Below are 25,936 nucleotides of genomic sequence, written 5' to 3'. Positions count from 1 at the left end.
GATTCAATTGTACCAGCCCCAGCTGTTTCGAGGGCTTGTCAAGTTGCAATATCACACGAAGAAAGCCTTCTTTACCAGCAACGATGAAGCCAAGGATCTGGGCTGGATGAGCCGGTTCATCAGAGTAAGGACTTAGGATGTCATTCCTCGGGACAAAATGCCGTTCCCGGAGAGATGGAATTACAATCGTAAGTGGAGTCCTTCTTCCTAATATCTGTATATACTCAACTTCCACATCCCATAATAATAATATTTTTACCTTTTATGCAAATGTTGCTTGGACACCTCTCGTTGTCCCCGATCTCGAAGATTGGGTTCGAAAGTTAGCCGCAACCTCCCCGTATGATGAGCGCAAATGGCGCGAATTATCGAAGGGCTAGTAGGAGGACAAGAATCATGGTAAGTGCTTTTCTCAAGTTTCAAATACTTTTCATATGTTGGTGACATCAACTTATTCACGTTTACTTGTGTAGGCCTCGGAGATGTATCCGAGATAAGGCCGGCCCCGCCTGGGGAAGGGACCAAGTCTTCAATCCTGAAGTATGAGAAGGACAACAAAAGAAAAAGGGTTTCGAAGCTTGAAGACCCTCAATACAGGAAAACCCCTGCTCGAAGGCTGCGGAAAAAATTTGCTCAAACGGGTGAAAATTCGGCCCATGATTCCCTAGATGAGGAAAATGATGGTGAAGAGTTAGCGTTGGTTCCTCGAACCAGGAAACCAATCGAGGCCGCCAAGCCTTCCAAACTGGAGACCTAATCCCGTGGTGAGGGAACCCCAAAGAAAAATGCGGGCAAGGCCCCCGTGTCCCCGGATGTTGAGATCGTTCCTCCTCCTTCAACAAATGTACCTTAGAGGGCAAATGCAGAGACCCTCAAAGCCAACGAGAACGCCCCAAGTGAAGAGCTCAGGGCCGCGACAACGTGTCATTCCCTTTCTTTGCCAACTTATTCTGAGGGGGAAATCGAAGAAGCTAACACTCTGCGTATGCCTGATCCGAGCAAGGTCCTCGAGGAAGATCCCTTTCAGGATTGCTTTTCTGGGGTCGAGGATGCCACTGACCTTAATGATGCATCCACCATCTTCGAAGAGGCTCAACATCTTCTCTCTCTGGTAAATACTTACTTTTATTACAGTAATTTTCTCTTTCCTCCTTTTCCTTTGACTGATATATCTTCATTTCATTTCATGTATAGGCCATCGTCAAATTTAGAGCTGAGCTGAGCCAATGTGAGGCCGAGCTTAGGAAAGTTTCGGGCAAAGAGAAGGCCCTAAGGCTCCTCTGTAGCAAAAGGAAGAGGAGCTTAAGGATCTCTGGGCCGAATTAGCCAAAGCTCAAAAAAATGAGTCTGAGCTAGATGAGTAGGTAACTGTGATTTTAATAGAGTACGGCCTTCTTGGCCCTACTTCGGATAACACTTTGATATCTCAGCTGCAACAAAAGCTACTGATGATTGGGCAGCTCCGAGACGAGGTTGATCAAGTTAAAGCTGATTGTCATCGATGGAAGGAGAGCATAAATCAACTTGCTACCGATAAGGAAGCCGTCACAGCCCAACTGACCTCGGCTGAAACTCAACTCCGAGGATTTAAAGTGAAGGGTCTGGCCCAGGCCAAGAAAATTTAGGAGTTAGAGGTAGAGATAGCTAGAGCCCAGGCTGAAGTTGTATAGGCTAAGGCTGAAGCTGAGAAGATGAAGGTTGCGACTGATAAATCCATTACCGTATACTTAAGGGATGCCGCGGCCGTTCAAGCTGAGTTGAGGGAGGCCTCCGACCGGGAAAATGGAGCAATGATTTGGCCAAGTGCCAAGCCCAGAGGGAGACTCTCGAAGTAATCCATGCTCGATGGTTCGACCTTGCCGAAGAGATAGCCGAGGCAAAGGTGCGGGAAACCGATGCCAGGTTTCTTGTCTCTTCCAATAAAGAGGATGTAGTGAGTGGCTCCGGTGACGGGAAAGGTGAAGAAGATGTTCCCGAGGGAGATGAGGCTCCTGGAGATAGAGATGCTGAAGGTGAAGCTCCTGAGGATGGCGCTCCCGGGGATATGACCCCAAAAATAGATTAGGTTCTCCTTTTCTTTTCTGTGCAAGGGCCCCTTGCGGGTGTAGTAAATATGTTTTGTAAAACTTCCCTTATGAATATAAAGAATCTTTTTGTTCTATCCTCGACTTTTCTTGAATTTTATTTTATTCTCATTTGTGGAAGATTTTGATAATTCAAATAATCGGCTCGAGTATCGGTTCAGACTCAAAACGTAATAAAACTTAAGTTTTTATTTGATCAATATAATAGCCCTTAGGGTTTTGTTAATCCTCGAGCTAAATTCAAATCAATTTGATGTGATCTCGGGATGTCGGAGATCTTGAGTCTGAGTTGAGTGAGAACGAGATCTCGACCTTTATATGTTTTGGCCTTAGGATTTTTTAAGTTGGCCCTTGGGATCTTATATATCGGCACTTAGGCTATTTATGTTGGCCCTTAGGATTTTATACATAGGCCCTTAGGCTCTTTATGTAGGGCCGTTTCGGCCTTTAAAATGACTATAATTTTTCCCTCTTTTCGGCTAAAAGACTTAGCAAAAATTTTTGTATGCCTTAGCATGTCTTTTTTGTACCCGTTTGGGTTTTTCGAAGGTTCGACGTATCGGAACCTTATTAGTAATTTATTTGTGTAAACATCATCGAATACCTCTTGAGGTTTTTTCAAGGGCCGAATTTATCGAAGCCCTTATATTTTCGAGGACTGATTTTATCGAAGTCCTTTATATTCTGCTTTTGCCGAGGGCAGCCTAATTTAACTGGTTTTTCAATGTTCAAAGGCTTTTAATTTATGGTAGAAGTTGGACGTCTCTGAGCCGCAATATTTTGGCCGTATCCTTTATATGACCGTAGTCTTTAATATGGTCGTAGCCTTCGGGCATGTCACTTCGACTTTTTTCTTGATAACTTTTCAAACTTGTCTGAAAAGTTAGTCCCTGAGTACATTGGCCTTGACCTTTGTTTCGAGAGGGTGCCTCTTTGAGGTCTTATGTGTCTGAGTTTTTGGTGACTCAGATGTTTGACCATCGATGACAGTCCCCGAGTATTTTGGGGTACATTTGTGTTTTGGCTCTTGAGTCGCTTCCCGTAGGATTGTAAGTGTAGAGCTCGTATGATAGAAAACTTCTTTGAGAAACAAAGTGTTTTTGATATAACTAGAATGCTTCTTCAAATAATTGATACAAGCGTACATGCTTTGCCGTCGAGGCTCGACTATTCTATATGGACATGGTTCATTTGATTGTTTGGCCTATTACAAAGTTCACCTATCGAGGCCCTCTTAGACGTGAAGTATTTTCCTCAAAAGATAACCACCTGAGGGTGATACCCCCAGTATTCGAGGTTGATTGAAAAGAAGCCTTGGATACTATTGAGTTTTTCTTATGTAGCACATAGTTGTTTCCTCGTTAGAAACCTTGCCGGTAAGACCCATTTGGGAAAAAATCCGATCTAAGGGAAAACGAATGCAACACATGCTTTAAAACCTAAGGCCTTCATGTAAAAAAACAATGTCTTCGAGATCGTATGCCTTCGATAGCTTTGATCGAAAATCTATAATGAGTTTGTTTCAAAGTCAAATAGACAAAAGGATAAAGTCATACCTTAGCAGTAGTACCATTTGAGAAATGATATGTTCCAATTGTTTGGTAGTTGTTCACCTTCCATTGTGCTAAGTTTGTAAGATCCTTTACCAACAACTCCGAAGACTCGGTACGGTCCTTCACAGTTAGGGCTCAATTTCCCTTCACTTGGGTCTCGAGTATTGAGGGTGACCTTTCGTAGAACTAAGTCCCCGATTCCAGCACTAATGCACCGGATCCCATCAGAACTCCGAAGTTAAGCGTGCTTGGGTGAGAGTAGTACTAGGATGGGTGACTCCCTAGGAAGTCCTCGAGTCCAAAGTGTCGAAGGTTGGTCCTTCTATTGTAGTATTTTTCAATCTTTTGCTTCTGCGCGGCCATCCGAACAAGCACTGCTTCTCGATTTTCATCTAATAACTTGAGGCTAACATTCATGGCCTCGTGATTTGAACCCTCTGATACATGCCGAAACTTGGCGATGGGTTCTCCAACCTCGACAAGGATGAGGGCCTCAGAGCCATACATTAGGGAAAATGGAGTGGCCCCGTACTAGACTTCGATGTAGTCCGATATGCCCAAAGGACCTCGGGTAAAACTTCTCCCTATTTCCCTTTTGTATCGTCTAGTCTTTTCTTCAAGTTCTGAATGATAGTTTTATTTGTTGACTCGGCCTGTCCGTTTTCGGTTGGGTGGTACGGTGTCCTAAAATTCTCTTTATTTTATGTGCTTCGAGGAACTCCGTTACCTTTCTGCTGATGAATTACTTTCCATTGTCACATACAATCTCGGCAGGTATCCCGAATCGACATATTATATGGTCCCAGATAAAGTCAATAAGTTCTTTTTCTTGGACTTTCTCGAAGGCCTGTGCTTCCACCCACTTAAAAAAATAATCAGTCATAAACAAAATAAATTTAGCTTTACTTGGGGCCGTTGGTAAGGGTCAAACTATGTCCATTCCCCATATAATGAAAGGCCACGGGGATAGGACTGAATGGAGTTGTTCTCCGGGCTGATGGATCATCGGTGCAAATTGCTGACCTTATCACATTTTCTGACAAATTCCTTAGTATTTTTTTCCATGGTATCCCAGTAGTAACCTGCTTTGATAATTTTGTGGACCATAGACTCGGAACCGGAATGGTTCCCACAAGTGCCTTTGTAGATTTCTTGTAGAACATAATCATTTCCCCTTGGCCCCAAGCATACCGCCAATGGTCCATCGAATGTTCTTCGGTACAATGTCCCATATTCTTCTAATGCAAACCTAGCAGCCTTGGCTCGTAAGGCCCTCGATTCTTTGTGGTCCAATGGGAGTTTTCCACTCTTCAAATAGTCGTTATACTTATTCCTCTAGTCCCATGCTAAACTCGTTGAATTTATCTCGGCATGACCCTTTTTAACCACGGACCTCAGTAATTGGACGATAGTCCCCGGGACGATGTCATCTTCTTCGACCAAGGATCCCAGATTAGCAAGTGCGTCGGCCTCATTATTTTGTTCCCGAGGCACATAATCCAGAGCCCACTCTTTGAAGCGGTGCAAAGTTACATGTAGCTTGTCCAAATACCGTTTCATTTTATCCTCTCGAACCTCAAAACTTTTGTTCACTTGGTTTACCACAGATAAAGAATCGCACTTGGCCTCAATGACTTCCTCTCCCAAACTTTTAACTAGCTCGAGACATGAAATTATGGCCTCATACTCGGCCTCATTGTTAGTTAATCTTGGAGTTTTGATGGATTGCCTAATGGTATCACCCATGGGTGTCTTCAAGACAATGTCAATTCCAGACCCTTTCACATTCAAGGCACCATCTGTAAAAAGGGTCCACACCCCCGATGCTGTACCCGAACTTAACAGGAGTTCTTTCTCCACTTTGGGTACGAGGGTTGGCGTAAAATCGGCTACGAAGTCAGCTAAGATTTGAGACTTGATGGTTGTTCAGGGTTGATATTCGATATCGTACCTGCTAATCTCGACGACCCATTTGGCCAATCAGCCCGATAGCTCGGGCTTATGCAAAATATTTTGAAGGGGGTATGTGGTTAATACACATATAGGATGTCATTGAAAATATGGTTTAGCTTTCTAGATGCGCTTATCAATGCAAGTGCTAATTTTTCTAAGTGAGGCTACCTAGTTTCAGCATCTCCCAGACTTCGGCTTACGTAATAAATAGGAAATTGCGTACCTTGATCTTCTCGAACTAGCACCCCACTTACCACTATATCGGACATTGCCAAGTATAGATAAAAAATTTCATCTGCCTTCGGGGTGTGAAGCAAATGCGGGCTCGACAGATATCGCTTTAATTCTTCTAAGGCTTGCTGACATTCCGGGGTCCATGCGAAATCATTTTTTCTTTTTGAGCAAGGAAGAGAACCGATGACTCCAATCCGATGACCTCGAAATGAATCGACCTAGAGCAACTATTTGAACTGTTAACCTTTGCACAACCTTCACACTATCCACGACCGTGATGTCCTCGATTGCCTTGATCTTATCGGGGTTAATTTCAATGCCCCAATTCGACACCATGAAGCCGAGGAATTTACCAGAGCCGACTCTGAAGGCACATTTCTCCGGGTTGAGCTTCATGTTGTATTTTCTCAAGATTTTGAATGTTTCCTGCGAATGAGTCAAATGGTCCTCTGCGCGCAGGGACTCAACCAACATACCATTAATGTAAACTTCTATTGTTTTACCTATTTATTCTTCAAACATTTTGTTAACTAGGCGTTGGTATGTAACTCCTGCATTTTTTAACCCGAAGGGCATTACATTATAATAATAAGTCCCAAATCTTGTAATAAACAAAGTCTTTTCCTGGTCCCCCGAGTTCATCTGAATCTGATTGTACCTGGAGTATGCGTCGAAAAAAGTTAGGATCTCGTGGCCATCCGTGGCATCAATCATAGATAGATTTTGGGCAGTGGGAAAGAATCTTTTGGACATGCTTCGTTCAAGTCCTTATAATCTATGCACATTCTAAGTTTGTTTCCTTTTTTAGGAGCTACAACTACGTTGGCTAGCCACACGGGGTACTTTACACCCCGAATAAATCCTATTTTAAGGAGTTTGGTTACCTCATCCTTTATGAAAGCATGCTTTACCTCAGACTGAGGCCTCTTTTTTTGCTTCACCAGTTTGAACCTGGGATCGGTGCTTAGCCGATGCGTAGTGATCTCTGGTGGAATCCCTGTAATATCTAAATAGGACCAAGCAAAGCAATCCATATTATTAATAAGAAATTGAATGAGTTTTTTCCTGAGTTCAGGGCTTAACCCCGATCCCAGCTTTACCTTTTTCTCGAGTATGTATTAGATCAAAATGTCCTTTTCCAGCTCCTCGATGGTTGATTTGGTTGCATCGAATTTTTCAAGAACGACGAAGTTTCGAGAATAAGGAAATCCTCATCTTCATCTTCGATTGCCTGTTGCTCCAATTCCATCGAGATTGGAGGCGGTGATTGCTATTTGGCCACCTATTTTACCTCCGATTCTCGATTTCTCCGAGGTCAAAGGCTTTGGTATCTGCACCATTCCTCTATTGCGAACATCTCTTTTGCAGCATGTTGCTCTTCATAGACTATTTTCACTCCTTCCTCTGTTGGGAACTTCATCATCTGGTGAAGAGTTGAAGGCACTGTCCTCATATCGTGTATCCATGGTCTCCCGAGGAGCGCGTTATACCTCATACCATATTCGATGACATGGAACTTTATATCTTCTATGGTCCTGGCTATGTTTACCGGCAAGATAATTTCTCCCTTTGTTTTTTCGCTTGCCATGTTGAAGCCATTCAGGACCTAGGATGTAGGTACAATATGATCTTGTAGGTCGAGTTGTTCCACGATCCTCGATCTGATTATGTTTGGTGTGTTACCTGAATCAACTAAAACACGTTTAACTTAAATTTTATTCAAAAGTATAAGGATTACCAGGGCATCCTTGTGAGGCTGAGATATGCCTTCTGCTTCCTCGTCACAGAATAATAAGACGTCATCGGGCACATAGCTCCGGGTCATGTAGATATTACAGGGATTCAACATGTAATAAGACGTCACCGCCAATGATCATGTGGATTACATGTGGTTATTCTTGTTCATTTTTCCTAGCATCTCTCTCCCTGAAGTGATTCGTAGCTCGATCACTTAGGAATTCTCGAAGGTGGCCCTCGTTGAACAATCGAGCCACCTCTTCCCTTAGCTGCCTGCAATCTTCAGTTCTATCACCATGTGTGCCACGATACTTGCACATCAACTTCGGGTTCCTTTAAGAAGGATTGGTCTGTATTGGCCTGGGCCACTTGATGTCTTTGATTCTCCCAATAGCTGAGACAATCCCCAATGCATCTATGCTGAAGTTGTACTATGATAATCGAGGGGACTCAGAGGGATCGGTATGCTTATCGAACCCGCATTTACTCATGATTCCCCGAAAACTTTTACCTCGATCATTTCTCTGATCGTTCCGAGAAGTGTTGCGGCTCAGGCCGCTGTTCCTCCGATCGGCATACGGTTGATACCATTCTTTTTTGAATCTCGAATCCCGGTCTATGTCCCTCGGGGGCTTGGCTGCAAATATGTTAGGATGAACTGAACCCGAGAGGGCTCTCAATTGGTCGTCTTCAACCCTGATTTTTGACTGGTAACGGTTGTGCACATCCGACCAGGTCACAGCTGGATATTCGATCAAGTTTTGCTTTAATTGTCAAGATGCAATCGAGCTCATTTCATTCAAACCCTACATTCCCGTACTACCCAGTCATCAGAGAATGGCGGTAACTCCATTCTTTCAATCTAAAACCTGGACACGAACTCCCTTAGCATCTCGTCGTTCCTTTACTTTATTTTGAAGACGTCCGATTTTCTCGTGGCCACCTTTATGGCCCCGGCGTGTGCTTTAACGAAGGCATCTCCTAACATAGCAAATGAATCATTAGAGTTAGGAGCTAAGTTGTGATACCAAATCATGGCTCCCTTTGATAGTGTTTTCCCAAATGTTTTCAACAAAACTGACTCGATTTCATCGTTATTCAAGTCATTTCCTTTGATCCCACAAGTGTATGAAGTTATATGCTCGTTAGGGTTGGTTGTCCCGTTATATTTGGGTATATCGGGTATGCGCAAACTTCTTGGGAATGGGTATCAGAGCCGCACTCGGGGGAAATGGTTTTTGTATGAACTCTTTGGAGTCTAGACCTTTCAAAACTGGAGGTGCCCCCGGTATCTGGTCTACCTGGGAGTTATAAGTTTCCACCTTCTTATCATTGTCTTCAATTTTCTGTTCTCCGGACTAGATCCTTTTAGTTAGTTCCTCGAGCATTCTCATAATCATGTGGTTAGTCCCCGAGCCACTTTCATCGGGCCTTTCTACCACTGGTTCAGTACGTCGAGTGTTTACTGGTTCAGCTGTATTCAAAGTCTTATTCTGACTCTGAAGCTGAGCGATGGCGACTTGCTGAGCTTGCAGTATCTCAAATATCACCCGGAGGCTGATTCCCAAATCTCCCATTCCTTGCGTTCTTTGGCCACCAGACCGGGCTTCCCTGTGTATATTTCCTTCAGGGTCCGTGCGTAGATTTGTATTCAAAGCAATATGCGAACTAACATAAACAGGTTCCACATTTGGCACTTCCCCTAGGTTTATCGGTGGGACAGACTCCTGCGTTACTATTTTCTCCAATACCTTCGTTGTCATGAACGAGTGCGTTTTGTGAGCTAGACATGTTTCAACCTGAGAATCAAAAAATCTTGACAAGAAAAAGTGTAAAAGCAACATGTGTAACGAGAATCAGTAAAGAAATAATCACTATTATCTTTAGCCCCACGGTGGGTGCCAAATTGTTTACCTCGAAATACGAGTAATAATGAAATTTGATTTGTGGTTTTAAGGATATGTAATTTAGTTCAATACCAATTAATAATCAAGAAATATGAAACAGAAATGAAAGAGACAGGTAAATCAAACCAGTGTTACTCAATAACAGTAACCTCGAGCTTAGTGATCTCGAGGTGGCTTAGAGCAATATGAACAATTAAGCAAGAAAATTAAAGTAAGAGCAGTAGAGCTAAAGGACAATGCTGATGAACAGTAGGCGAAAAGGTAGAGAGTATATTTTTTTCTCAATGATTAGATGATCTTACAAATAATTGGGGTCCCCTTTATATAATAGGGGAACCCTAAATAAAGAATATTTCCATTTAAAGTAAGGAATATTCTTGGTACAACTGTCTAACCACCTAGTACGGAATCGTACAATCATATTTCGGGATCTACGCCATGACTTTTGGGACGTGGCAGGAATCTAACTCGTTCTGGTACAAATCCATAACGGTACTATTTCGGGGTCGACCACACTTGACCCTGTATGCATCATGCTCCGCCTTTGAACTCAGGTCTGGTCCCTCGAACTCGAACTTGATCTTACCCGGACTCGGACTTAGGATGGGACCTTGATCCTATAAGTCGGAGGCATACGATTTTGACCGTATACAAAAACATATCACAAAAAGGATGTGGCCCAACAACCTGCAAGCTCCCCATTACCGTGATCAAAAAAGCAAATAACTCTCTTGCAGAATGAAGCACTAAGAAGCATGTCTATCAGTGATGGTTTTGATTGATGGGATCAAACCATATTATTTGTAAACGAAAGAAAAGAGAGAAAGACAAAACAAAAGAAAAAAAAAGTCCTTCAACTTCTTCTTTCTCTTCAATTAATAAAGAGCTATTCTTTGTGTGGCCGTAAAGTAGGCAAAAATTGCCGAACCACGTAAATCTTATCTTGTCTTGTACAATTTATTACTTTTCTCTCTTAAATATTTTTTTCCTTCTATTAGCTTAACACACTTTTCAACAACTGGTATCAGAGTGTATATAACAGAAAGCTGCAGAATTTAAAGACTGAAATGGATCAACGTATGGTACTTTTTTGGGTGAGGTTGCAAAACAACTATATGTAGTGGTTCACTCCCCCTCCCCCGCATCTTGTAATAATACTTGGCCACAGAAGCAAAATCATACTATCTATTTCTCATAATAAACTGCAAAATGGAAAATTAGTTTAGATAACTAAAACTGTAAAGTGCCAAATTAAAGAAAACAGGATTTTTATGTGAAAAATCACCCGGCTAAAAGGTATAAAAATCACGATCTAACGCTATAGGATTTTCCTCTAAAACCCACCAAATAAACGAGTTTAAGATTCAAATTACAGCGCTTGCTGAACTAGGATTCGCAAGCCCTTCGCATAGATTCGCAACTGTTGAACTCCTTTCAAGTCATTCTTACTTGAAACAATTTGTTTATTTCAAAACATAAACAACCTAAGAGTACTTCTAAATGTGCTAAAAAGTACAAGTCGATAGCCAATAATATTGGACTAAATTAATGAAACAATGAAACAAAGGACAAACAAATCCAGCGATTCTTTACACACTCTCAGATGAACAGTCTTCGAACTCTCAAGCAATGAATTGATTGAAAGCTCTCAACTCCTTTGCATGATCTCTCAAAACAAATCACATTATATATCAAACGTTAGCACACCTGTGCAGGTACGCTGGTACGGACTAACTGTTGGGTTTTTAAGCATTAAAATAAGCTTAAAAGAGGGTGAATGGGAAATGGAGGAAAAATGAAATATTTGAGTTTCATTTAAGATTCTTTCCTTGACAAAGGAACATTGTCCCATATTAGAAGAGGAAGAGGTTTTTTATGGGTATATAAGCAATTGTTCTTCTTCTAGCTCTTAAAGAGTTGAGAAGAAGACAAGTCTTGCGCCGTCGTCGTTGTCGCTCGCTCGACTTCGGCTTCGAATTTGGTCAAATGATTGATTGATTAATTTTTTGGACCAAATTAATATTAATATTAATATTAAATCCAACGGAATATTAAACGTTTTTTCGTTATCCGTTTTCCGTTTTTCAGTTGTGTAACTGAAAATTAACCTCCCTCTTGAATTCCCGGTTTATTGTTGCGTAAATAGCCATTTATGTTATGGCACTTATGCTATGACCGTTTTGCATAAACAACCATTCTGAAGAGTTGCACTTCTTCGGTTTTCAGCCCAACATTGGCTATAAATACAAGTCCATTCTCTCAGATTTTCCATTCGATTTTCTGAGTTCTCCTTCTTTCTTCTGCATACTTTTAACTTCAAAGAAAGCAACAGTAAGTGTGGTTTGCTAAGGAACTTTGTGTTCATTGAAACACTTGGGTTCGTAGTACCACTACATCAGTGTGTAATTCGTTCTATCCTGGGAGAAAATAATCCATAACCTTGGATACTAGGAGGGGATTAAATTCCTTAAGGAAACACTGTGAATTCAGTGGGCTCGGATTAACTTTTATTTTGTTTACATTTTTTATTTATATGTTATTTTACCTTTTCCATAATTAGTTTACGAATAGTGTTTACTAACACTAACTAATTCCAAGTCCTTTTCAAGTAGGGACTCCTTGGCCGCCCTAAATACTTTCCAAAGACAACACATTGCAGACCATAAAAGGACTATTTACAACTCATTGTGTTAGCAAAATCTTTTGTGTAATTGTCGCGTATTGCATGCATTAAAATAGCAGATACACAAAGATCCTCAAACGTGCCCTACAATCCTTACTAATGTAGTCCTATTCCTATTAGGACTGGGACACTCGCAACCCAAGTACCTGGTCCTTAACAATTGCAGCCTAATTGTTCTGAAAAACACTTAAGGATATATGAACTTGTACGAAACACATACAAGGCCATATTTAATTTCTTAATCATCAAAATACATTAATATTTAACAAATTCTTCCGTTTTAATGATGACAAACAAATGTGCTTGTTTTTAGATTACATCATGAATTCAAACCTGTTCATGGCCAGACATGCAAAACACATGCACAACTGGATTTCAACCAGTTTCTTTACAGATAACCAGTTTTTTTCGGTGTACAAGCACCACCCAAACTTATTCCCCTTTTGCCATCACTAAAAAGTTGCACATTCAAAGATCTTTAGAGCATAATAGAAAAAGAAATTTAAAACTCATGGTCATTGGAGCTACAATACAAGCACACATATAACATACTCTGAAACATTAGTATAAGAATATTATCCATCTCACAAAAATATGAAATAACCCAAAGAGCAATTTCATTAAAACAAAATAGTGACAATTAAGCCAATAACGCCCAAATCAAAATAACAATATAAAAAGAAATTATTCCAATAAACTCATGTCTACAACCAAGACTACCAGACAAAAGAAAGGGACATCAAAACATGAAAACTAAACTGGGAACACAAGGAAGGGTCTGACCCAAAGGACTAGTTCAAGATGTGGATGGGGAAGGGGAAATTTCACCAAGTTAGTCATCTGCTAGGCATTTTTTTCTCTGTCTCTCCTCAGCTCCTCCTTTAGCTACTGATAGAATATATGAGTCTACCAAACTATATAGAGACCAAGTCCTATATAGGTTTCCACAGAGAATGCTAATGTAACAGTAAGTAAATAGAAGGCGGAGTTTTTGCGTGGAAAAATCCCTGCTCAAAGGAATAAAAAACCACGACCTACACCGGTAGGATTTCAACTTCATCATGAGAAACTTTAGATTACAACCTATGCAATCTAGGAATTATACTCTTAATTCCTTACTAACTTGTAATACACATATTACAAGCAATTTTGCAATACACCTATTACAAAGACTTCAACTCATGACTAACTCTAGTCACGACACAAACATTAAAGGTTTATGGTTTACAAGGGGTTCCAAAGTAACGCTTCTAGGTAAGCTAAGTAGGAATTACAATGAAGAACAATTACAAAGTTACAACTCAACTAAGGACATACAAGATACTTATTGTAGGAACTGGTCCATAGTAGTGTTGTTCTTTGTTCTTGATGCACTTGAGAGTTGAATGCTTGAGAGATGAGTGGTTGGAGTGCTTGAATAAATTCCCAAGCGTTCAAGTGATGTTTTGTTGTAATACTCTTTGTTAATACAACTTGGATGACATCACTTAAATGATGCAATCACTTGGTTGGTCAAAGGGGAGTGTCTACAGTACTGTGCAACACTGTTTGCGTGTACAGTGCAGGCAATCACTTTTTAGCTGTAAACAGTTGACTTCGTACTGATGTCAGTGAAATACAAGGGGATCAGGTCTCTGTGTTGATTCTTTATCTTCTGAAGTCATAACAACTCATATTAGCTCGAGTCCGTTGATTGAGTTGCGTACCAAGTGTGACAGGTTCCTTATCTGGTTCTTTGAGAGTAAGTTTGTTAGATCATCAAAATATAAAGCTAAGGTATTGTAAACCCATCAATTTCCCCCTTTTTGATGATGACAAACATAGAAATTGATAACCCATTTTCAGAGAAAAATAAACCAGATGAAGTAACAAGAACTTCACAAGTTCCCCATGACTTTGTGCTTCCCCCTTAATCAGATCCTTGTTTCAATTATTATTCCCCATTTGGCATCATTAAAAATGCACAATCAAGAAAGCAACATAAAGAAGTCTAGACTAGCTAACTCATGTCACATATGTGCACACCACATGATAGAAAAGAGAAGCAGAGAAACATAAGCATTCATAGCAAAAGAGCATAGTTTTCATTAATACTTATAAAACATAAGCCTTTGCCATTGCAGCAAAGGGCAATTTGGACAGTTAACAGTGGGAGCAGTGTAGGTGAATTCCATCCATACCAAAAAAAAACAACTACCATAAGTCATCACATCAAAAGAGTTTAAACAAAAGCTGGTCACTGAAGGATTTTCCTAGGGGACACTAGAGGAAGAGGGCTTAGAAGCTATAGCAAGAGTGTTGAGAACGAGATCAATTCGAGCATCAGCCGACATTTGCTCTGCGAGCAGTTTCTCCTTTAGGTTCTCAACCTGTTGCCTGAGATCAGCATTCTCTTTGGTAAGACGAGCAACCTCTGCATTTGACCCTGGTGCCCCTTGAGCGTGTTGATTCTCCAAAATGGAATTCCTTGCCTTCAACTTCCTAATCTCCTTAGTAGAACTATTGGGCATTGATAAGCTGTGAGATTGTCGAATTGCTTCCTACCCCTCCACCTTTTTAACACATTCACATTTCTCCAAAGTAGTTTGAGAGAAGGCCTTCTTCTTTGTCCCCATCTTGGGTTGTCCCAAAGGCACATCAAAGAAGATATTCGTGAGAAAAAATTCATAAGGAAGACCATGGTTCCCATCTTTGAAAGCTGCCACCTTTTGCATGTGTTCAATCATTGTGGCTGGCAGATTAATAGCTAGGAACCTATCCAGTGCTTCCATCAAGTACAGATCAGACTTGGAAGTGATGGATCTTCTCTCAGCATGGGGTAGAAGGACATTGTTTCCCAGCTCAAATAGGAGCTTTCTTATGCAACCGTTCCCCCAGCTGGACTGCGCCCTCCTGCATGTCTAAACCAATCCTAAGACCTTTGTTGGGTTATGTGTTTGTAGCCAAATGTTCTATATGTCCCAAACCCTCTTGACCCATGTGTGACTACTGAACTTAATTGGTTTTGTGAACTAGCTGTGTATGATTCTATCCTAAGGTGTTTGAACTTTGTTAACTACTCCAATCTCTTTTTCAAACAACTTCTGTTGCTTTACTGAATTACTTTTGTTAAAGTACAGTTTTACTAAAACCTTTTCAACTTGTGTCCTTCACTTCTCACTTTACTCTTAGTCAATAAGTTCTGCCCCTCTAGTATGTGTACTGCCTTGGGATCCTTTTGAGAACCCTCTGAACTCTGGCATACTGAGGCTGGCATTTCCACACTGCATTTGTTTAATTGTTTGGTTGCTAAGTCTGGGTGTAAGCACTGTCCGGGATCCTTGAGATACTTAGGGAACTTTGATACACCTAGACCCTAATTTGTCTATGGAACTGAGGCTTATGAGGCCATTGGAGACTTTGGGAAACCTGGGCCTAATTGAAGGCTCCCTATATAATATCTTCTTGATTTTATATGTTTTACTTATGTAATTCATTCATTGGCCTGTAATGATTTGTAAATAGATATTGGGGTATTTAGTGAAAAGGGGATGGGTAGATGTATACTTTATGGGGCAATACGGGTAGAAATCCTACTCCTAGGACTTTATTTTAAAATTTTATTGGTTTTCCTAATAGATATCATGCCAATAGGATCTCACTTTTAAGTTTGTTATTCATCAAATAGAAACCATGTCTATAAGGTTTTGCATTTTTTCATGTTAGAAACCATGTTTATAGGTTCCAAACAATCATGTCTTAAAATCAGTTCAATAATAGATGCCATGTCTATAGGATTCAATTCCGATTCATGTTATAATGAGTATTTCTGTATATTGTTGCAAATCGATTAAAATCAGTAATCCACCTAGATATCATTCCTATAGGGATCTCTACTCGCAATACTGTTTGATAATTTAATTTAGGCTAATAAATCAACCTCATTACGCCTAGTTCATTTTTAAACTAGTCTTGTTAAGTATTAAGCGTTTTCTAAAACAAGTTCTTTCAAACTACCTCAACCTCATTAGATATCATGCCTATAAGTATTAAAGGAGTATATGTCAAAATTTGTTTGTTTCTGTATTAATACAGACACCAGTATTCTGCATATAGGCAAGCCTTTAGGGCGTCTTCAAAAGTTGCATTTCTCTGAAACTGTCTCTGTCGCTTAATGTTTCTGATTCTAACAGACTTTTAAAAGAGTCCCTAGGCATCTACTAGGGTATAACTTCTGAGTATAAAACGTTTTGTCTATTTCTGCATATTCACTTAGATATCCTGCTTTAGGACATTGACTCATAAAAGACCTTAACTGTGTTTGAGTCGTGTTGCTTGTGTGTTTGTTTGAGGAGGAAACTCTGAACCTCTTAATTGCTCCTATTATGCAAAAATCCTAAATTTTTTGACTGTCGCCTTAGAATTTTTACCTTTCTAAACCTTAGGGGTACGTCTAGAACTACCTATAGGTAGAGGTCCTAACTCCCTCCAGGGCCATTAAGAAGGGACAGGTAGCAGCACGTAATAGGAATCGTTGACCAAACACTCGCTTTGCATGACCAATAAGGGGATGGGAAGGGTAGACATGAGATATGATGACTATGCGTTAATGTCACATGTAGCCCCTCATTGAGGGGTGTTTACCGGACATTGCATGGGGTGATCCTATAGGATAACCAACCTAGGACTCCTCTTTGTCCAATCTTGTCTTTATTTAAACCCTTTTTTTTTACAACTTGTTCAAAACCTTTATCTTGTTACTTGAGTTATCTATCGTGCTTTACTTGCAACTTGTTTGATTCAACTGTTTATATGGACTAATTTGTGAATATAAGTTCGGTCGGGACCCACAGTTGTGGACCAAAAGGGATGCCTAACACCTTCCCCTCGAGGTTACTTCGAGCCCTTACCCTAATCTCTGGTAATGCAAACCAACCCAAGAGTTAATCTCTCTAGGTGCCCTAACGCACCATAATCCGTTAGGTGGCAACTCTTCAAATACCCAATTACCAAAAGGAAATGAGTCATTACACCCCATGAATGTCGAAACCCGCTTTCACAAGAAAAAAGGGGGCGCGACAGTATGGCGACTCTGCTGAGGATATTTTTAGGCTCCCGTACCCTGCTCCCTTGTTTGAATTTAACTGTCTATGTTTTTAAGCATTTATGATTTCTTTATTGCCCTGAAACTTACTTGTCTCTTTGTTTTCTTTTTCCTGTAACTATCTTTCAATTATTTAAATACTGTATTTACTTTTCCTACATGAAAATACTTGACTACATGTTATTTAATTGCTGCATAAATCATGCTCGGCATCATATTCCACTCGTGCGTATCAAATCCTATAGCAACACTTTAATGAGTGGTTACGTTCTTCCTATTTACTAACCTTCAATTTGGAAAGGCTTATTTGCGGTCAAACCAGTCGATTAGAGATGCAGTCGATGGTTCCGTGACTTGCCCCTCGAGTTGTCCGCTTGAGGGTACTAGTCTAAAAACCCATAGAAACCTTACTCTATTTAAAATTGTGCATGCCTCATGGTCAAACCTAGTCGGGTCAGTTATGTTGTCCACATAATCATCCTTTAAGATAAGCCTTATCCAAAGTCCATCGGGTTTTCATTAATCCCAACGGACGCAACCACATTTTGTGCATTAATTTGGAGAAGTAGATGTCGATATATTGATCATAAATGTATAAATAGTCGAGTCTGGTGGGGGTAAGGTCTAACCCTTTTGTTTTGCAGAAAATGAGGAACGAGGTCCCCAGCTTCGGTATGGTTTGCTCACCCCCACTCTTGCTAGACTGGTGAAGGAATCTTCCATCAGACGTCCAAATCAATGAATGGAAAGAAAAGGCTGCCAAATCTAGCGAAAAGCTAGAATACTTATAATACAGCCTGTTGGAATTGGAAGGACAAGTAAGAAAGAGAGTCACCGACTGCTAGAATGTCGAGGGAAACGAAAGAGGACATTTAGCGAAGACCTTCTTACTGGTGAACCTACGCGAATTGGAGGATTTGATCAACGAGAACATTCAATCTGAGAAAGGTCCTTTTGGGACCAAATAGGCTAGATTTATTTGCATTTTCCTAAAATGTAATAAGGCCAAGTGTCAGTAGTGACTTATTTTCCTATTATCTTAGTGTCATTTTGGGATTCGTCTATTTTTATATATTATGAAATGAAGCATTTGTTGACATTAAAATTTTCCAAATTTATCTGTCGCTAGGCCTACCTTGAGTACAACGAGGTTTCCAAAGTAGGACACAGATTTATATTTTCGCAATATGTGTTTAAATACTGCAAACATTTCAGAATCTTCACTAACTTGTTAACTTTTTTTGTTTATTTTTTATTATTTTTCGCATCCCCTTAGGTTGGTTCGCTCATACTGGTCTCATCAGCATATCATACCAAATCTAGAGGCCCTCCACCTCCTCCTCCTCCAAGCAACACAAAAGGCAGAGGAAAATCAAAGATGGACGAATTAAGTGGAATACGAAAGGAAAACGTTGAGAACGTAGAGATTTCCAACGGCCGCAGTACTCCAGCCCCGAATGACCTGGTTTTGAGACTGGAACAAAAGATACTAGAACTACAAGGAGAACTTGAGTAGGTTACCAACTTGGAAAACTTGGCACTCACCCTCAATGTCCCTGATATCCACCAACAAAACGCAAAGAACCCAACACCTCCTCAGAACATACAAAACCAACAGCCACAAAATCCTATCGCACCAAATCAATACACAACTCCACCCCAAAATATCAATCCATTGCCAATACCTACTCCACAACAACATCATCAACCAATTCAGTACCCACCAACCACCACTTACCACACTTCCCAAAATACACCATCACTCACTCCCGGTCCACAAAACTCCTCCAATGACCATCACTATATACCCAAGTTCCTGGCACCCATCAGAGCAACCCCATATATGTGGAAACTATACCATATTCTATCCAACCAATCTCCTGTACACCGGAACCCTCCGAAATGGACCTGTTCATTAAGAACATGGTCGAAGAACTCAAGAAGTTAACAAGCCGAGTTAAAGGCGTTGAAGGTGATATAGGAATAGAAGGTTTGAACTATGAAGATCTGTGCATACAGCCTGATGAGGAATTACCAGAGGGGTACAAGACTCCCAAGTTCGATGGTACAGGTGATCCCAGGGTTCACCTAAGGACCTACTATGACAAGCTTGTTGGGGTTGGAACAAATGAAAAAATTCAATGAAGCTCTTTATGAGGAGCCTTACTGGGGATGCTTTGTCTTGGTATATCAGCTAGAATCCCAAGAAATGGTCTAATTGGGTAAGCATGGCATAAGATTTCATGGACCAGTTCAGATTCAACATAGAGAATGCATCGGATGTCTTCTACATTCGGAATCTCAAGAAGAAGCACTAACTAGGCTGAAGGATTTGTTCTTGGAAGACGAGGACATGGATTGTTGGGCCATAATTGAGGAGGAGGAGGAAGAAGGCCTCACCATTCAGACTGTGGCAAAGAGAGTTTTCAGAAACTGGACCGCCACACCATCTCGAGCCCGCCGAGTCTCTAGGTAGCTTGGCAGAATTTATAGTTGTTCTAGGCATTTAAAATTTCTAGCAATTTTGTTTTAAGATTTCTTTGTTTCAAAATAAATGCTCGATCCACCGAGCCAAGCTTTGTTTGAACAATTTTCTCAAATTTAATCAAATGCATTTGTCCTTTATCATTATTCATTACTATTTTTATACTTTTACCTTCTACAGTGTTATTATTACTTTTCCTGATGAACCAGTGACGGTGACATGTAATGAGGCAATGCAACATGAAAATAGTGACTCAGAGGAAGAAGATGAGATACCCGAGAAAATTGTCAAAGAAGTTGAGAATTTTGAGAACAAGCTTAAATCCAACTTGGACGAAACAGAAGCAATAAATTTGGGAGATGCAGAGACTGTCAAAGAGACCTGCATCAGCATTCACTTATCACCAATGGAGAAGGAGAATACATCCATTTTCTAAAGGAATATGAGGACATTTCACATGGTCGTATGACGATATCACCGATTTGAGCACATCTATAGTAGGTCACAAGTTGCCTACCAACCCCATGTGTTCGCCAGTCAAGAAGAAACTCAGAAAATTCAAACCAGACATGAGTTTGAAAATCAAGGAGAAAGTTACCAAGCAGATCAAAGCCAAAGTTCTTAGGGTGGTTGAGTACCCAACATGGTGAGCTAACATTGTGTCAGTTCCGAAGAAATACGGGAAGGTCAGGGTATGTGTTGATTATCGGGATTTAATTAGAGCAAGTCCCAAGGATGATTTTCCACTACCAAATATACACATCCTGATCGATAATTGCGCCAAGCAGGAACTCCAATCCTTTATAGATTGCTTCACGGGTTATCACCAAATCTGGATGAATGAACAAGATGTAGAGAAGACAGCTTTTATTATGCCTTGGGGTGTATACTGTTACAAGATGATTCCATTCGATCTAAATAATGCTGGGGCTACTTACATGAGGGTCATGACAACCATTTTCCATGATATGATACACAAAGAAATAGAGGTGTATGTGGACGATGTCATTATCAATTCCAAGAGGGCCGCAGATCACATAGCAGACTTGAGGAAATTCTTCGACAGGCTCAGGAGGTACAATTTGAAGTTGAACCCCGCAAAGTGTGCATTCGGGGTTCCCTTAGGAAGTTATTGGGATTCATTGTCACTCGTCGAGGGATCGGGCTAGATCCGACTAAAGTGAAAGCTATTTAGGAGTTACCACCACCTAAAAGCAAAAAGGACGTGATGAGCTTCCTGGGATGGCTCAACTACATCAGTCGATTCATAGCATGGTCCACAGTGATATGTGAACCCTTCTTCAAGATGCTGAGGAAGGATGCCGAGACAAGTTGTACCAAGGATTGTCAGAAAGCTTTTGACAAGATCAAGGAATACCTGTCCACACCGCTAGTTCTGGTCCCTCTAGAACCAGGATGACCTTTGCTACTTTATCATCCGTGTTAGATGGAGCCTTTGGATGTGTTTTGGGACAGCATGATGAGACAGGAAGAAAGGAGCAAGCCATATATTACCTGAGTAAGAAATTCACACCTTATAAAGCACGGTATTCTCTGCTTGAACGCACTTGCTGTGCTTTGACCTGGACGGCCCAGAAATTGAGGCATTATTTCTGTGCCTACACTACGTACCTCATATCCAGGATGGATCTTCTGAAGTACATATTTTAGAAGCCCATTACTACTAGGAAGTTGGCTAAATGGCAGATACTACCGGGTGAGTTCGACATCGTCTATGTAACTCAAAAGGTAGTCAAGGGACAAGCATTGGCAGATCACCTCGCTAAAAATCTGGTGGGAGGAGAATACGAACCCTTGAAAACGTACTTCCCTGATGAAGAAGTATCATTCGTAGGAGAAGACATTACTGAAGCATATGATGGTTAGAGGATGTTCTTTGATGGAGTCGCAAATTTCAAATATGTAGGCATTGGAGCAGTTTTGGTGTCAGAAATGGGTCAGCACTATCCCGTATCTGATAAACTCATATTTCCCTGTACTAACAACATGGCAAAGTACGAAGCCTGTATACTATGGCTCAACATGGCAGTCGACATGAACATTCAGGAGTTATTGGTAATTGGTGATTCAGAGTTTCTTGTGCACCAGGTACAAAGAGAGTGGGCCACCAAGAATTCCAAGATATTGCCATATCTGCACCATGTGCAGGAATTGAAAAGGAGGTTCACAAAGATAGAATTCCGATATGTGCCCAGAATTCAGAATAAGTTTGCCGATGCATTAGCCAATTTGTCATCCATGATACAACATCCAGGTAAGAACTATATTGATCCCATTCTGGTGAGGATCCATAATCAGTCGGCATATTGTGCCCATGTCGAGGAAGAAGCAGATGGAAAGCCTTGGTTCCATGACATCAAGGAGTACTTATCAAAAGGATATTACCCGAAGCATGCAAATCACATTCAGAAACGCACGCTCCGGAGATTGTCAAATCACTTCTTCTACGATGGAGGGAACTTGTACAGAAGAAACTCCGGATTTGGGTTTGCTTAGGTGTGTCGATGCAAAGGAAGCTTCTAAGCTACTGGAGGATGTGCATGCTGGGACATGTGGTCCGCACATGAATGGTTTTTTTTTGGCCAAGAAGATACTAAGGGCAGGTTAATTTTGGATGACCATTGAGACAGATTGTATTCAGTATGTCCGCAAATGCTTTCAGTGTCAAGTTCATGCCGACATGATAAAAGTTCCACCAAATGAGCTCAATGCAACAAGATCACTGTGGCCATTCGCTGCTTGGGGAATGGATGTTATTGGTCTGATTGAGCCCACTGCTTCGAATGGACACCGGTTAATTCTGGTAGCCATTGATTACTTCACAAAATGGGTAGAAACTACATCTTACAAAGCTGTAACCAAGAATGTTGTCGCAGATTTTGTCAAGGATCGTATTGTCTATCGATATGGAGTTCTTGAGTCTATTATTACTGACAATGCCGCCAACCTCAACAGTGATCTGATGAAGGCTATATGTGAAACTTTCAAAATCAAGTGCAAGAATTCCACCACCTACAGACCTCACATGAATGGAGCCGTAGAAGCCGCCAACAAAAACATAAAGAAAATACTAAGGAAAATGGTAGAAAATCACAAGTAGTGGCATGAGAAGTTACCCTTTTCTCTGTTAGAGTACTGCACCACAGTTCGCACATCAACCGGGGTAACCCCCTACATGTTAGTTTATGGTACCGAGGCTGTCATCCCAGCCGAGGTAGAGATTCCTTCTTTAAGAGTCATACAGGAAGCTGAGCTCAGCGATGCAGAATGGTTAAGGAGCCGCTATGAACAATTGGCCCTTATCGATATAAAGAGGATGAACGCAGTATGTCATGGCCAACTTTACCAGAACAGAATGTCTAGAGCTTTCAACAAAAGGATCAAACCAAGACAGTTCGCACCAGGGCAGCTGGTATTGAAGAAGATCTTCCCACTCCAAGATAAAGCCAAAGGGAAATTCTCTCCCAACTAGTAAGGTACATATATGGTTCTTAGAGTACTAACAGGAGGAGCACTCATACTTGCAAAGATGGATGGAGAGATCTGGCCAAAACCAATCAATTCAGACGCATTCAAGAGATACTATGCCTAGATTATTTCACATTTCTTTTCTGATATAATTGAACTACGCTTGACCTGATTCCCGTTTAAGAAGGGATACGTAGGGAGCCTTATGGGTTCGGTCATATCATAATAAAATTTTCATTTTTCCCAAAATTAGAAACTGGGCAGAATTTTGAGGAGGGTCCTCAAAATTCCGAAACAAGTCCAGCCAGCGCCATCACATGCCAAGAAGTCAGTCATCAGTCAAGAACTGGGACAGAATTTTGAAGAAGATTCAGCAGGGTCCTCTATCCACAAACAGTTAAAAATCATCTACCAAATTGGGGCAGAATTTTGAGGAGGACCCTCAAAATTCCAACATAAGAGAGTTGCAATGCCTCGGAAATGTGTCACAGTCGCTAGTTCATCAAAAATTACTTGATATATCAATACGTTTCCAAAAACGATTCTATTTTATCAATGCATATTTTTCAAAAATTCTATTTTTCATAACCGTCAGGTGCTACCTAGGGGAACTCGAAGGGGGCTTCCAGAGCGGAGCAGAGCAAGGCCGGCAGACGAAGCAAGAACCAACCTCCCCTCATAAAACTTATGATTTTTCTTTGAACACAAGCACATTTGACTTAACGGTAGCATTCGCGAAACATATATACACAAAGCAAATTCCCCATCCATTCAGCCATCAGACACTGAACATATCCTAGCTAAGACATACTCTACCCTTATCTGTTATTCTCTCTTTGCATGAGTCTAATCTCTGACTCCACATTTGCATGAGTCTAATATCTGACTCCATATTTGTATCTCTAACTTCACATTTGCATGAGTCTAATCCTTGACTCCACATTTCCATGGGTCTAATCTCTGACTCCACATTTGCATGAGTCTAATCCTTGACTCCACATTTGCATGAACCTAATCTCTGACTCCATATTTGCATGAGTCTAATCCTTGATTACATATTTCCATGAGTTTAATCTCTGACTCCATATTTGCATGAGACAAAGCCCTGTCTCCAATCTTGCATGAGTCTAATCTCTGACTCCCCATTTGCATGGGACTAAGCCCTATCCTGAATCATGCATGAGGTTAAGCTCTACCTCCATATTAGCATAAGGCTAAGCACTGCCTTCTCTCTGCATGAGACTAAGCCTTGTCTCCAATCTTGCATGAGTCTAATCTCTAACTCCCCATTTGCATGGGATTAAGCACTATCCCGAATCTTGCGTGAGGTTAAGCTCTACCTCCATATTTGTATAAGGCTAAGCACTTCCTTATCTCTGCATGAGGCTAAGCCCTGTCTCCAATCTTGCATGAGTCTAATCTCTGACTCCCCATTTGCATGGGACTAAGCCCTGTCCTGAATCTTGCATGAGGTTAAGCTCTACCTCCATATTTGCATAAGGCTAATCCTTGTTTCCCTATTTGAATAAGGCTAATCCTTGCCTCCTTACTTGCACGGGACTAAGCACTGTCCCTTTTTGCACAGATAGCGCTCAATTTCTACTACTTTCTACTTTCTTTTCAATCGGGCTAAGCTCTTCCCTCCATTTCATAAGACTAAGCCTTGTCTTGTTACATTATATTATTGCATATCATGGGCTGAAATATCGCCAATGTATCCGAAGGCGTCATAGTCTAATGGCACCATTCTCATAGCTGGAAGACACCATGCCATGGCCTGAGGATCTCTCGAACTTGCATATCATTATTCAAAGGTGTCATGATTCGGAGGCACCATTTTCATAGCCCGAGAACACAATTTCATGGCCTGCAAATCCCTCACTAAACAATTCATGGCCCGGGATGTCATGGTCAGAAGACGTCATCTTTAACCGTTGGAAGACAACGTTCATGGTCCAAAGGGAATTTGCATCATGTTTACGTTTGTAGAATTTTTTTATCTACAGGTAACCAACAAGCAAACGCTATCCTAGCATGAGCGATCTCGCTACAGTTCCCTCCAACCGTCCCGAACCTCAACCGCTCATCATAGCCGCCTCTACATCTCGTGTCCGTTCTTGCAATAATTTCATCGGCATACTTCGAAGGTGAACCCAGAACTACACATGGCCTGATTTCTGTAAAACCAGGGATATGTAGGTAACTCGAAAATCGGAGTTCGGCCTCCATCTTTTGAAACATCCCATCCGGTCAAAATTAGCCATCATTTCTTTACCTGAAAACTCTTTCATCCTTCCCGGGTAAAGAGGGGCAACTGTTGATACCCAATTTTTCCCTATATATTTTAAATATGCATAAATATCTTCAAAATAGTATATATATATATATATATTATAGACATGTGATTTTTGACCCTCCACAAGATTTTTTATATTTTAGCGTAAAATATTTAGTTTAGGCATAATATAGATATTTTAAGTAATTTTGACTCTTTTACTTTATTTTACTACAAGAAATCAAAAATTACAAAAATAGGTTCATTAATGTTTTGTAGTCATTTTTAATATTAAAAAAAATATACAAACAATAGTATCGTATTTTTTTTTGATATGATATTTGAAAATACAAAAAATAGATTTGTTTTAATGGTTAGTTTTATTTTAATAATTATTTGAATAGTAGGAATAATTAATAAATGGGCCCGTATTTTTAATCTCGTTCGCAGCGA

General features: G+C 40.7%; 1 pseudogene; it reads left to right on the top strand.

The window, feature by feature from the left end:
* Window positions 1-3,822: 3,822 nt before the first annotated feature.
* LOC138884515 (5S ribosomal RNA) lies at window positions 3,823-3,943 on the top strand (annotated as a pseudogene).
* The last annotated feature ends 21,993 nt before the right edge of the window (window positions 3,944-25,936 follow it).

This window comes from Nicotiana sylvestris, chromosome 12, assembly GCF_000393655.2.
Source record: "Nicotiana sylvestris chromosome 12, ASM39365v2, whole genome shotgun sequence".
Classification (NCBI taxonomy): Eukaryota; Viridiplantae; Streptophyta; class Magnoliopsida; order Solanales; family Solanaceae; genus Nicotiana; species Nicotiana sylvestris.
This window is presented reverse-complemented; position numbering and strand designations above follow the sequence as displayed.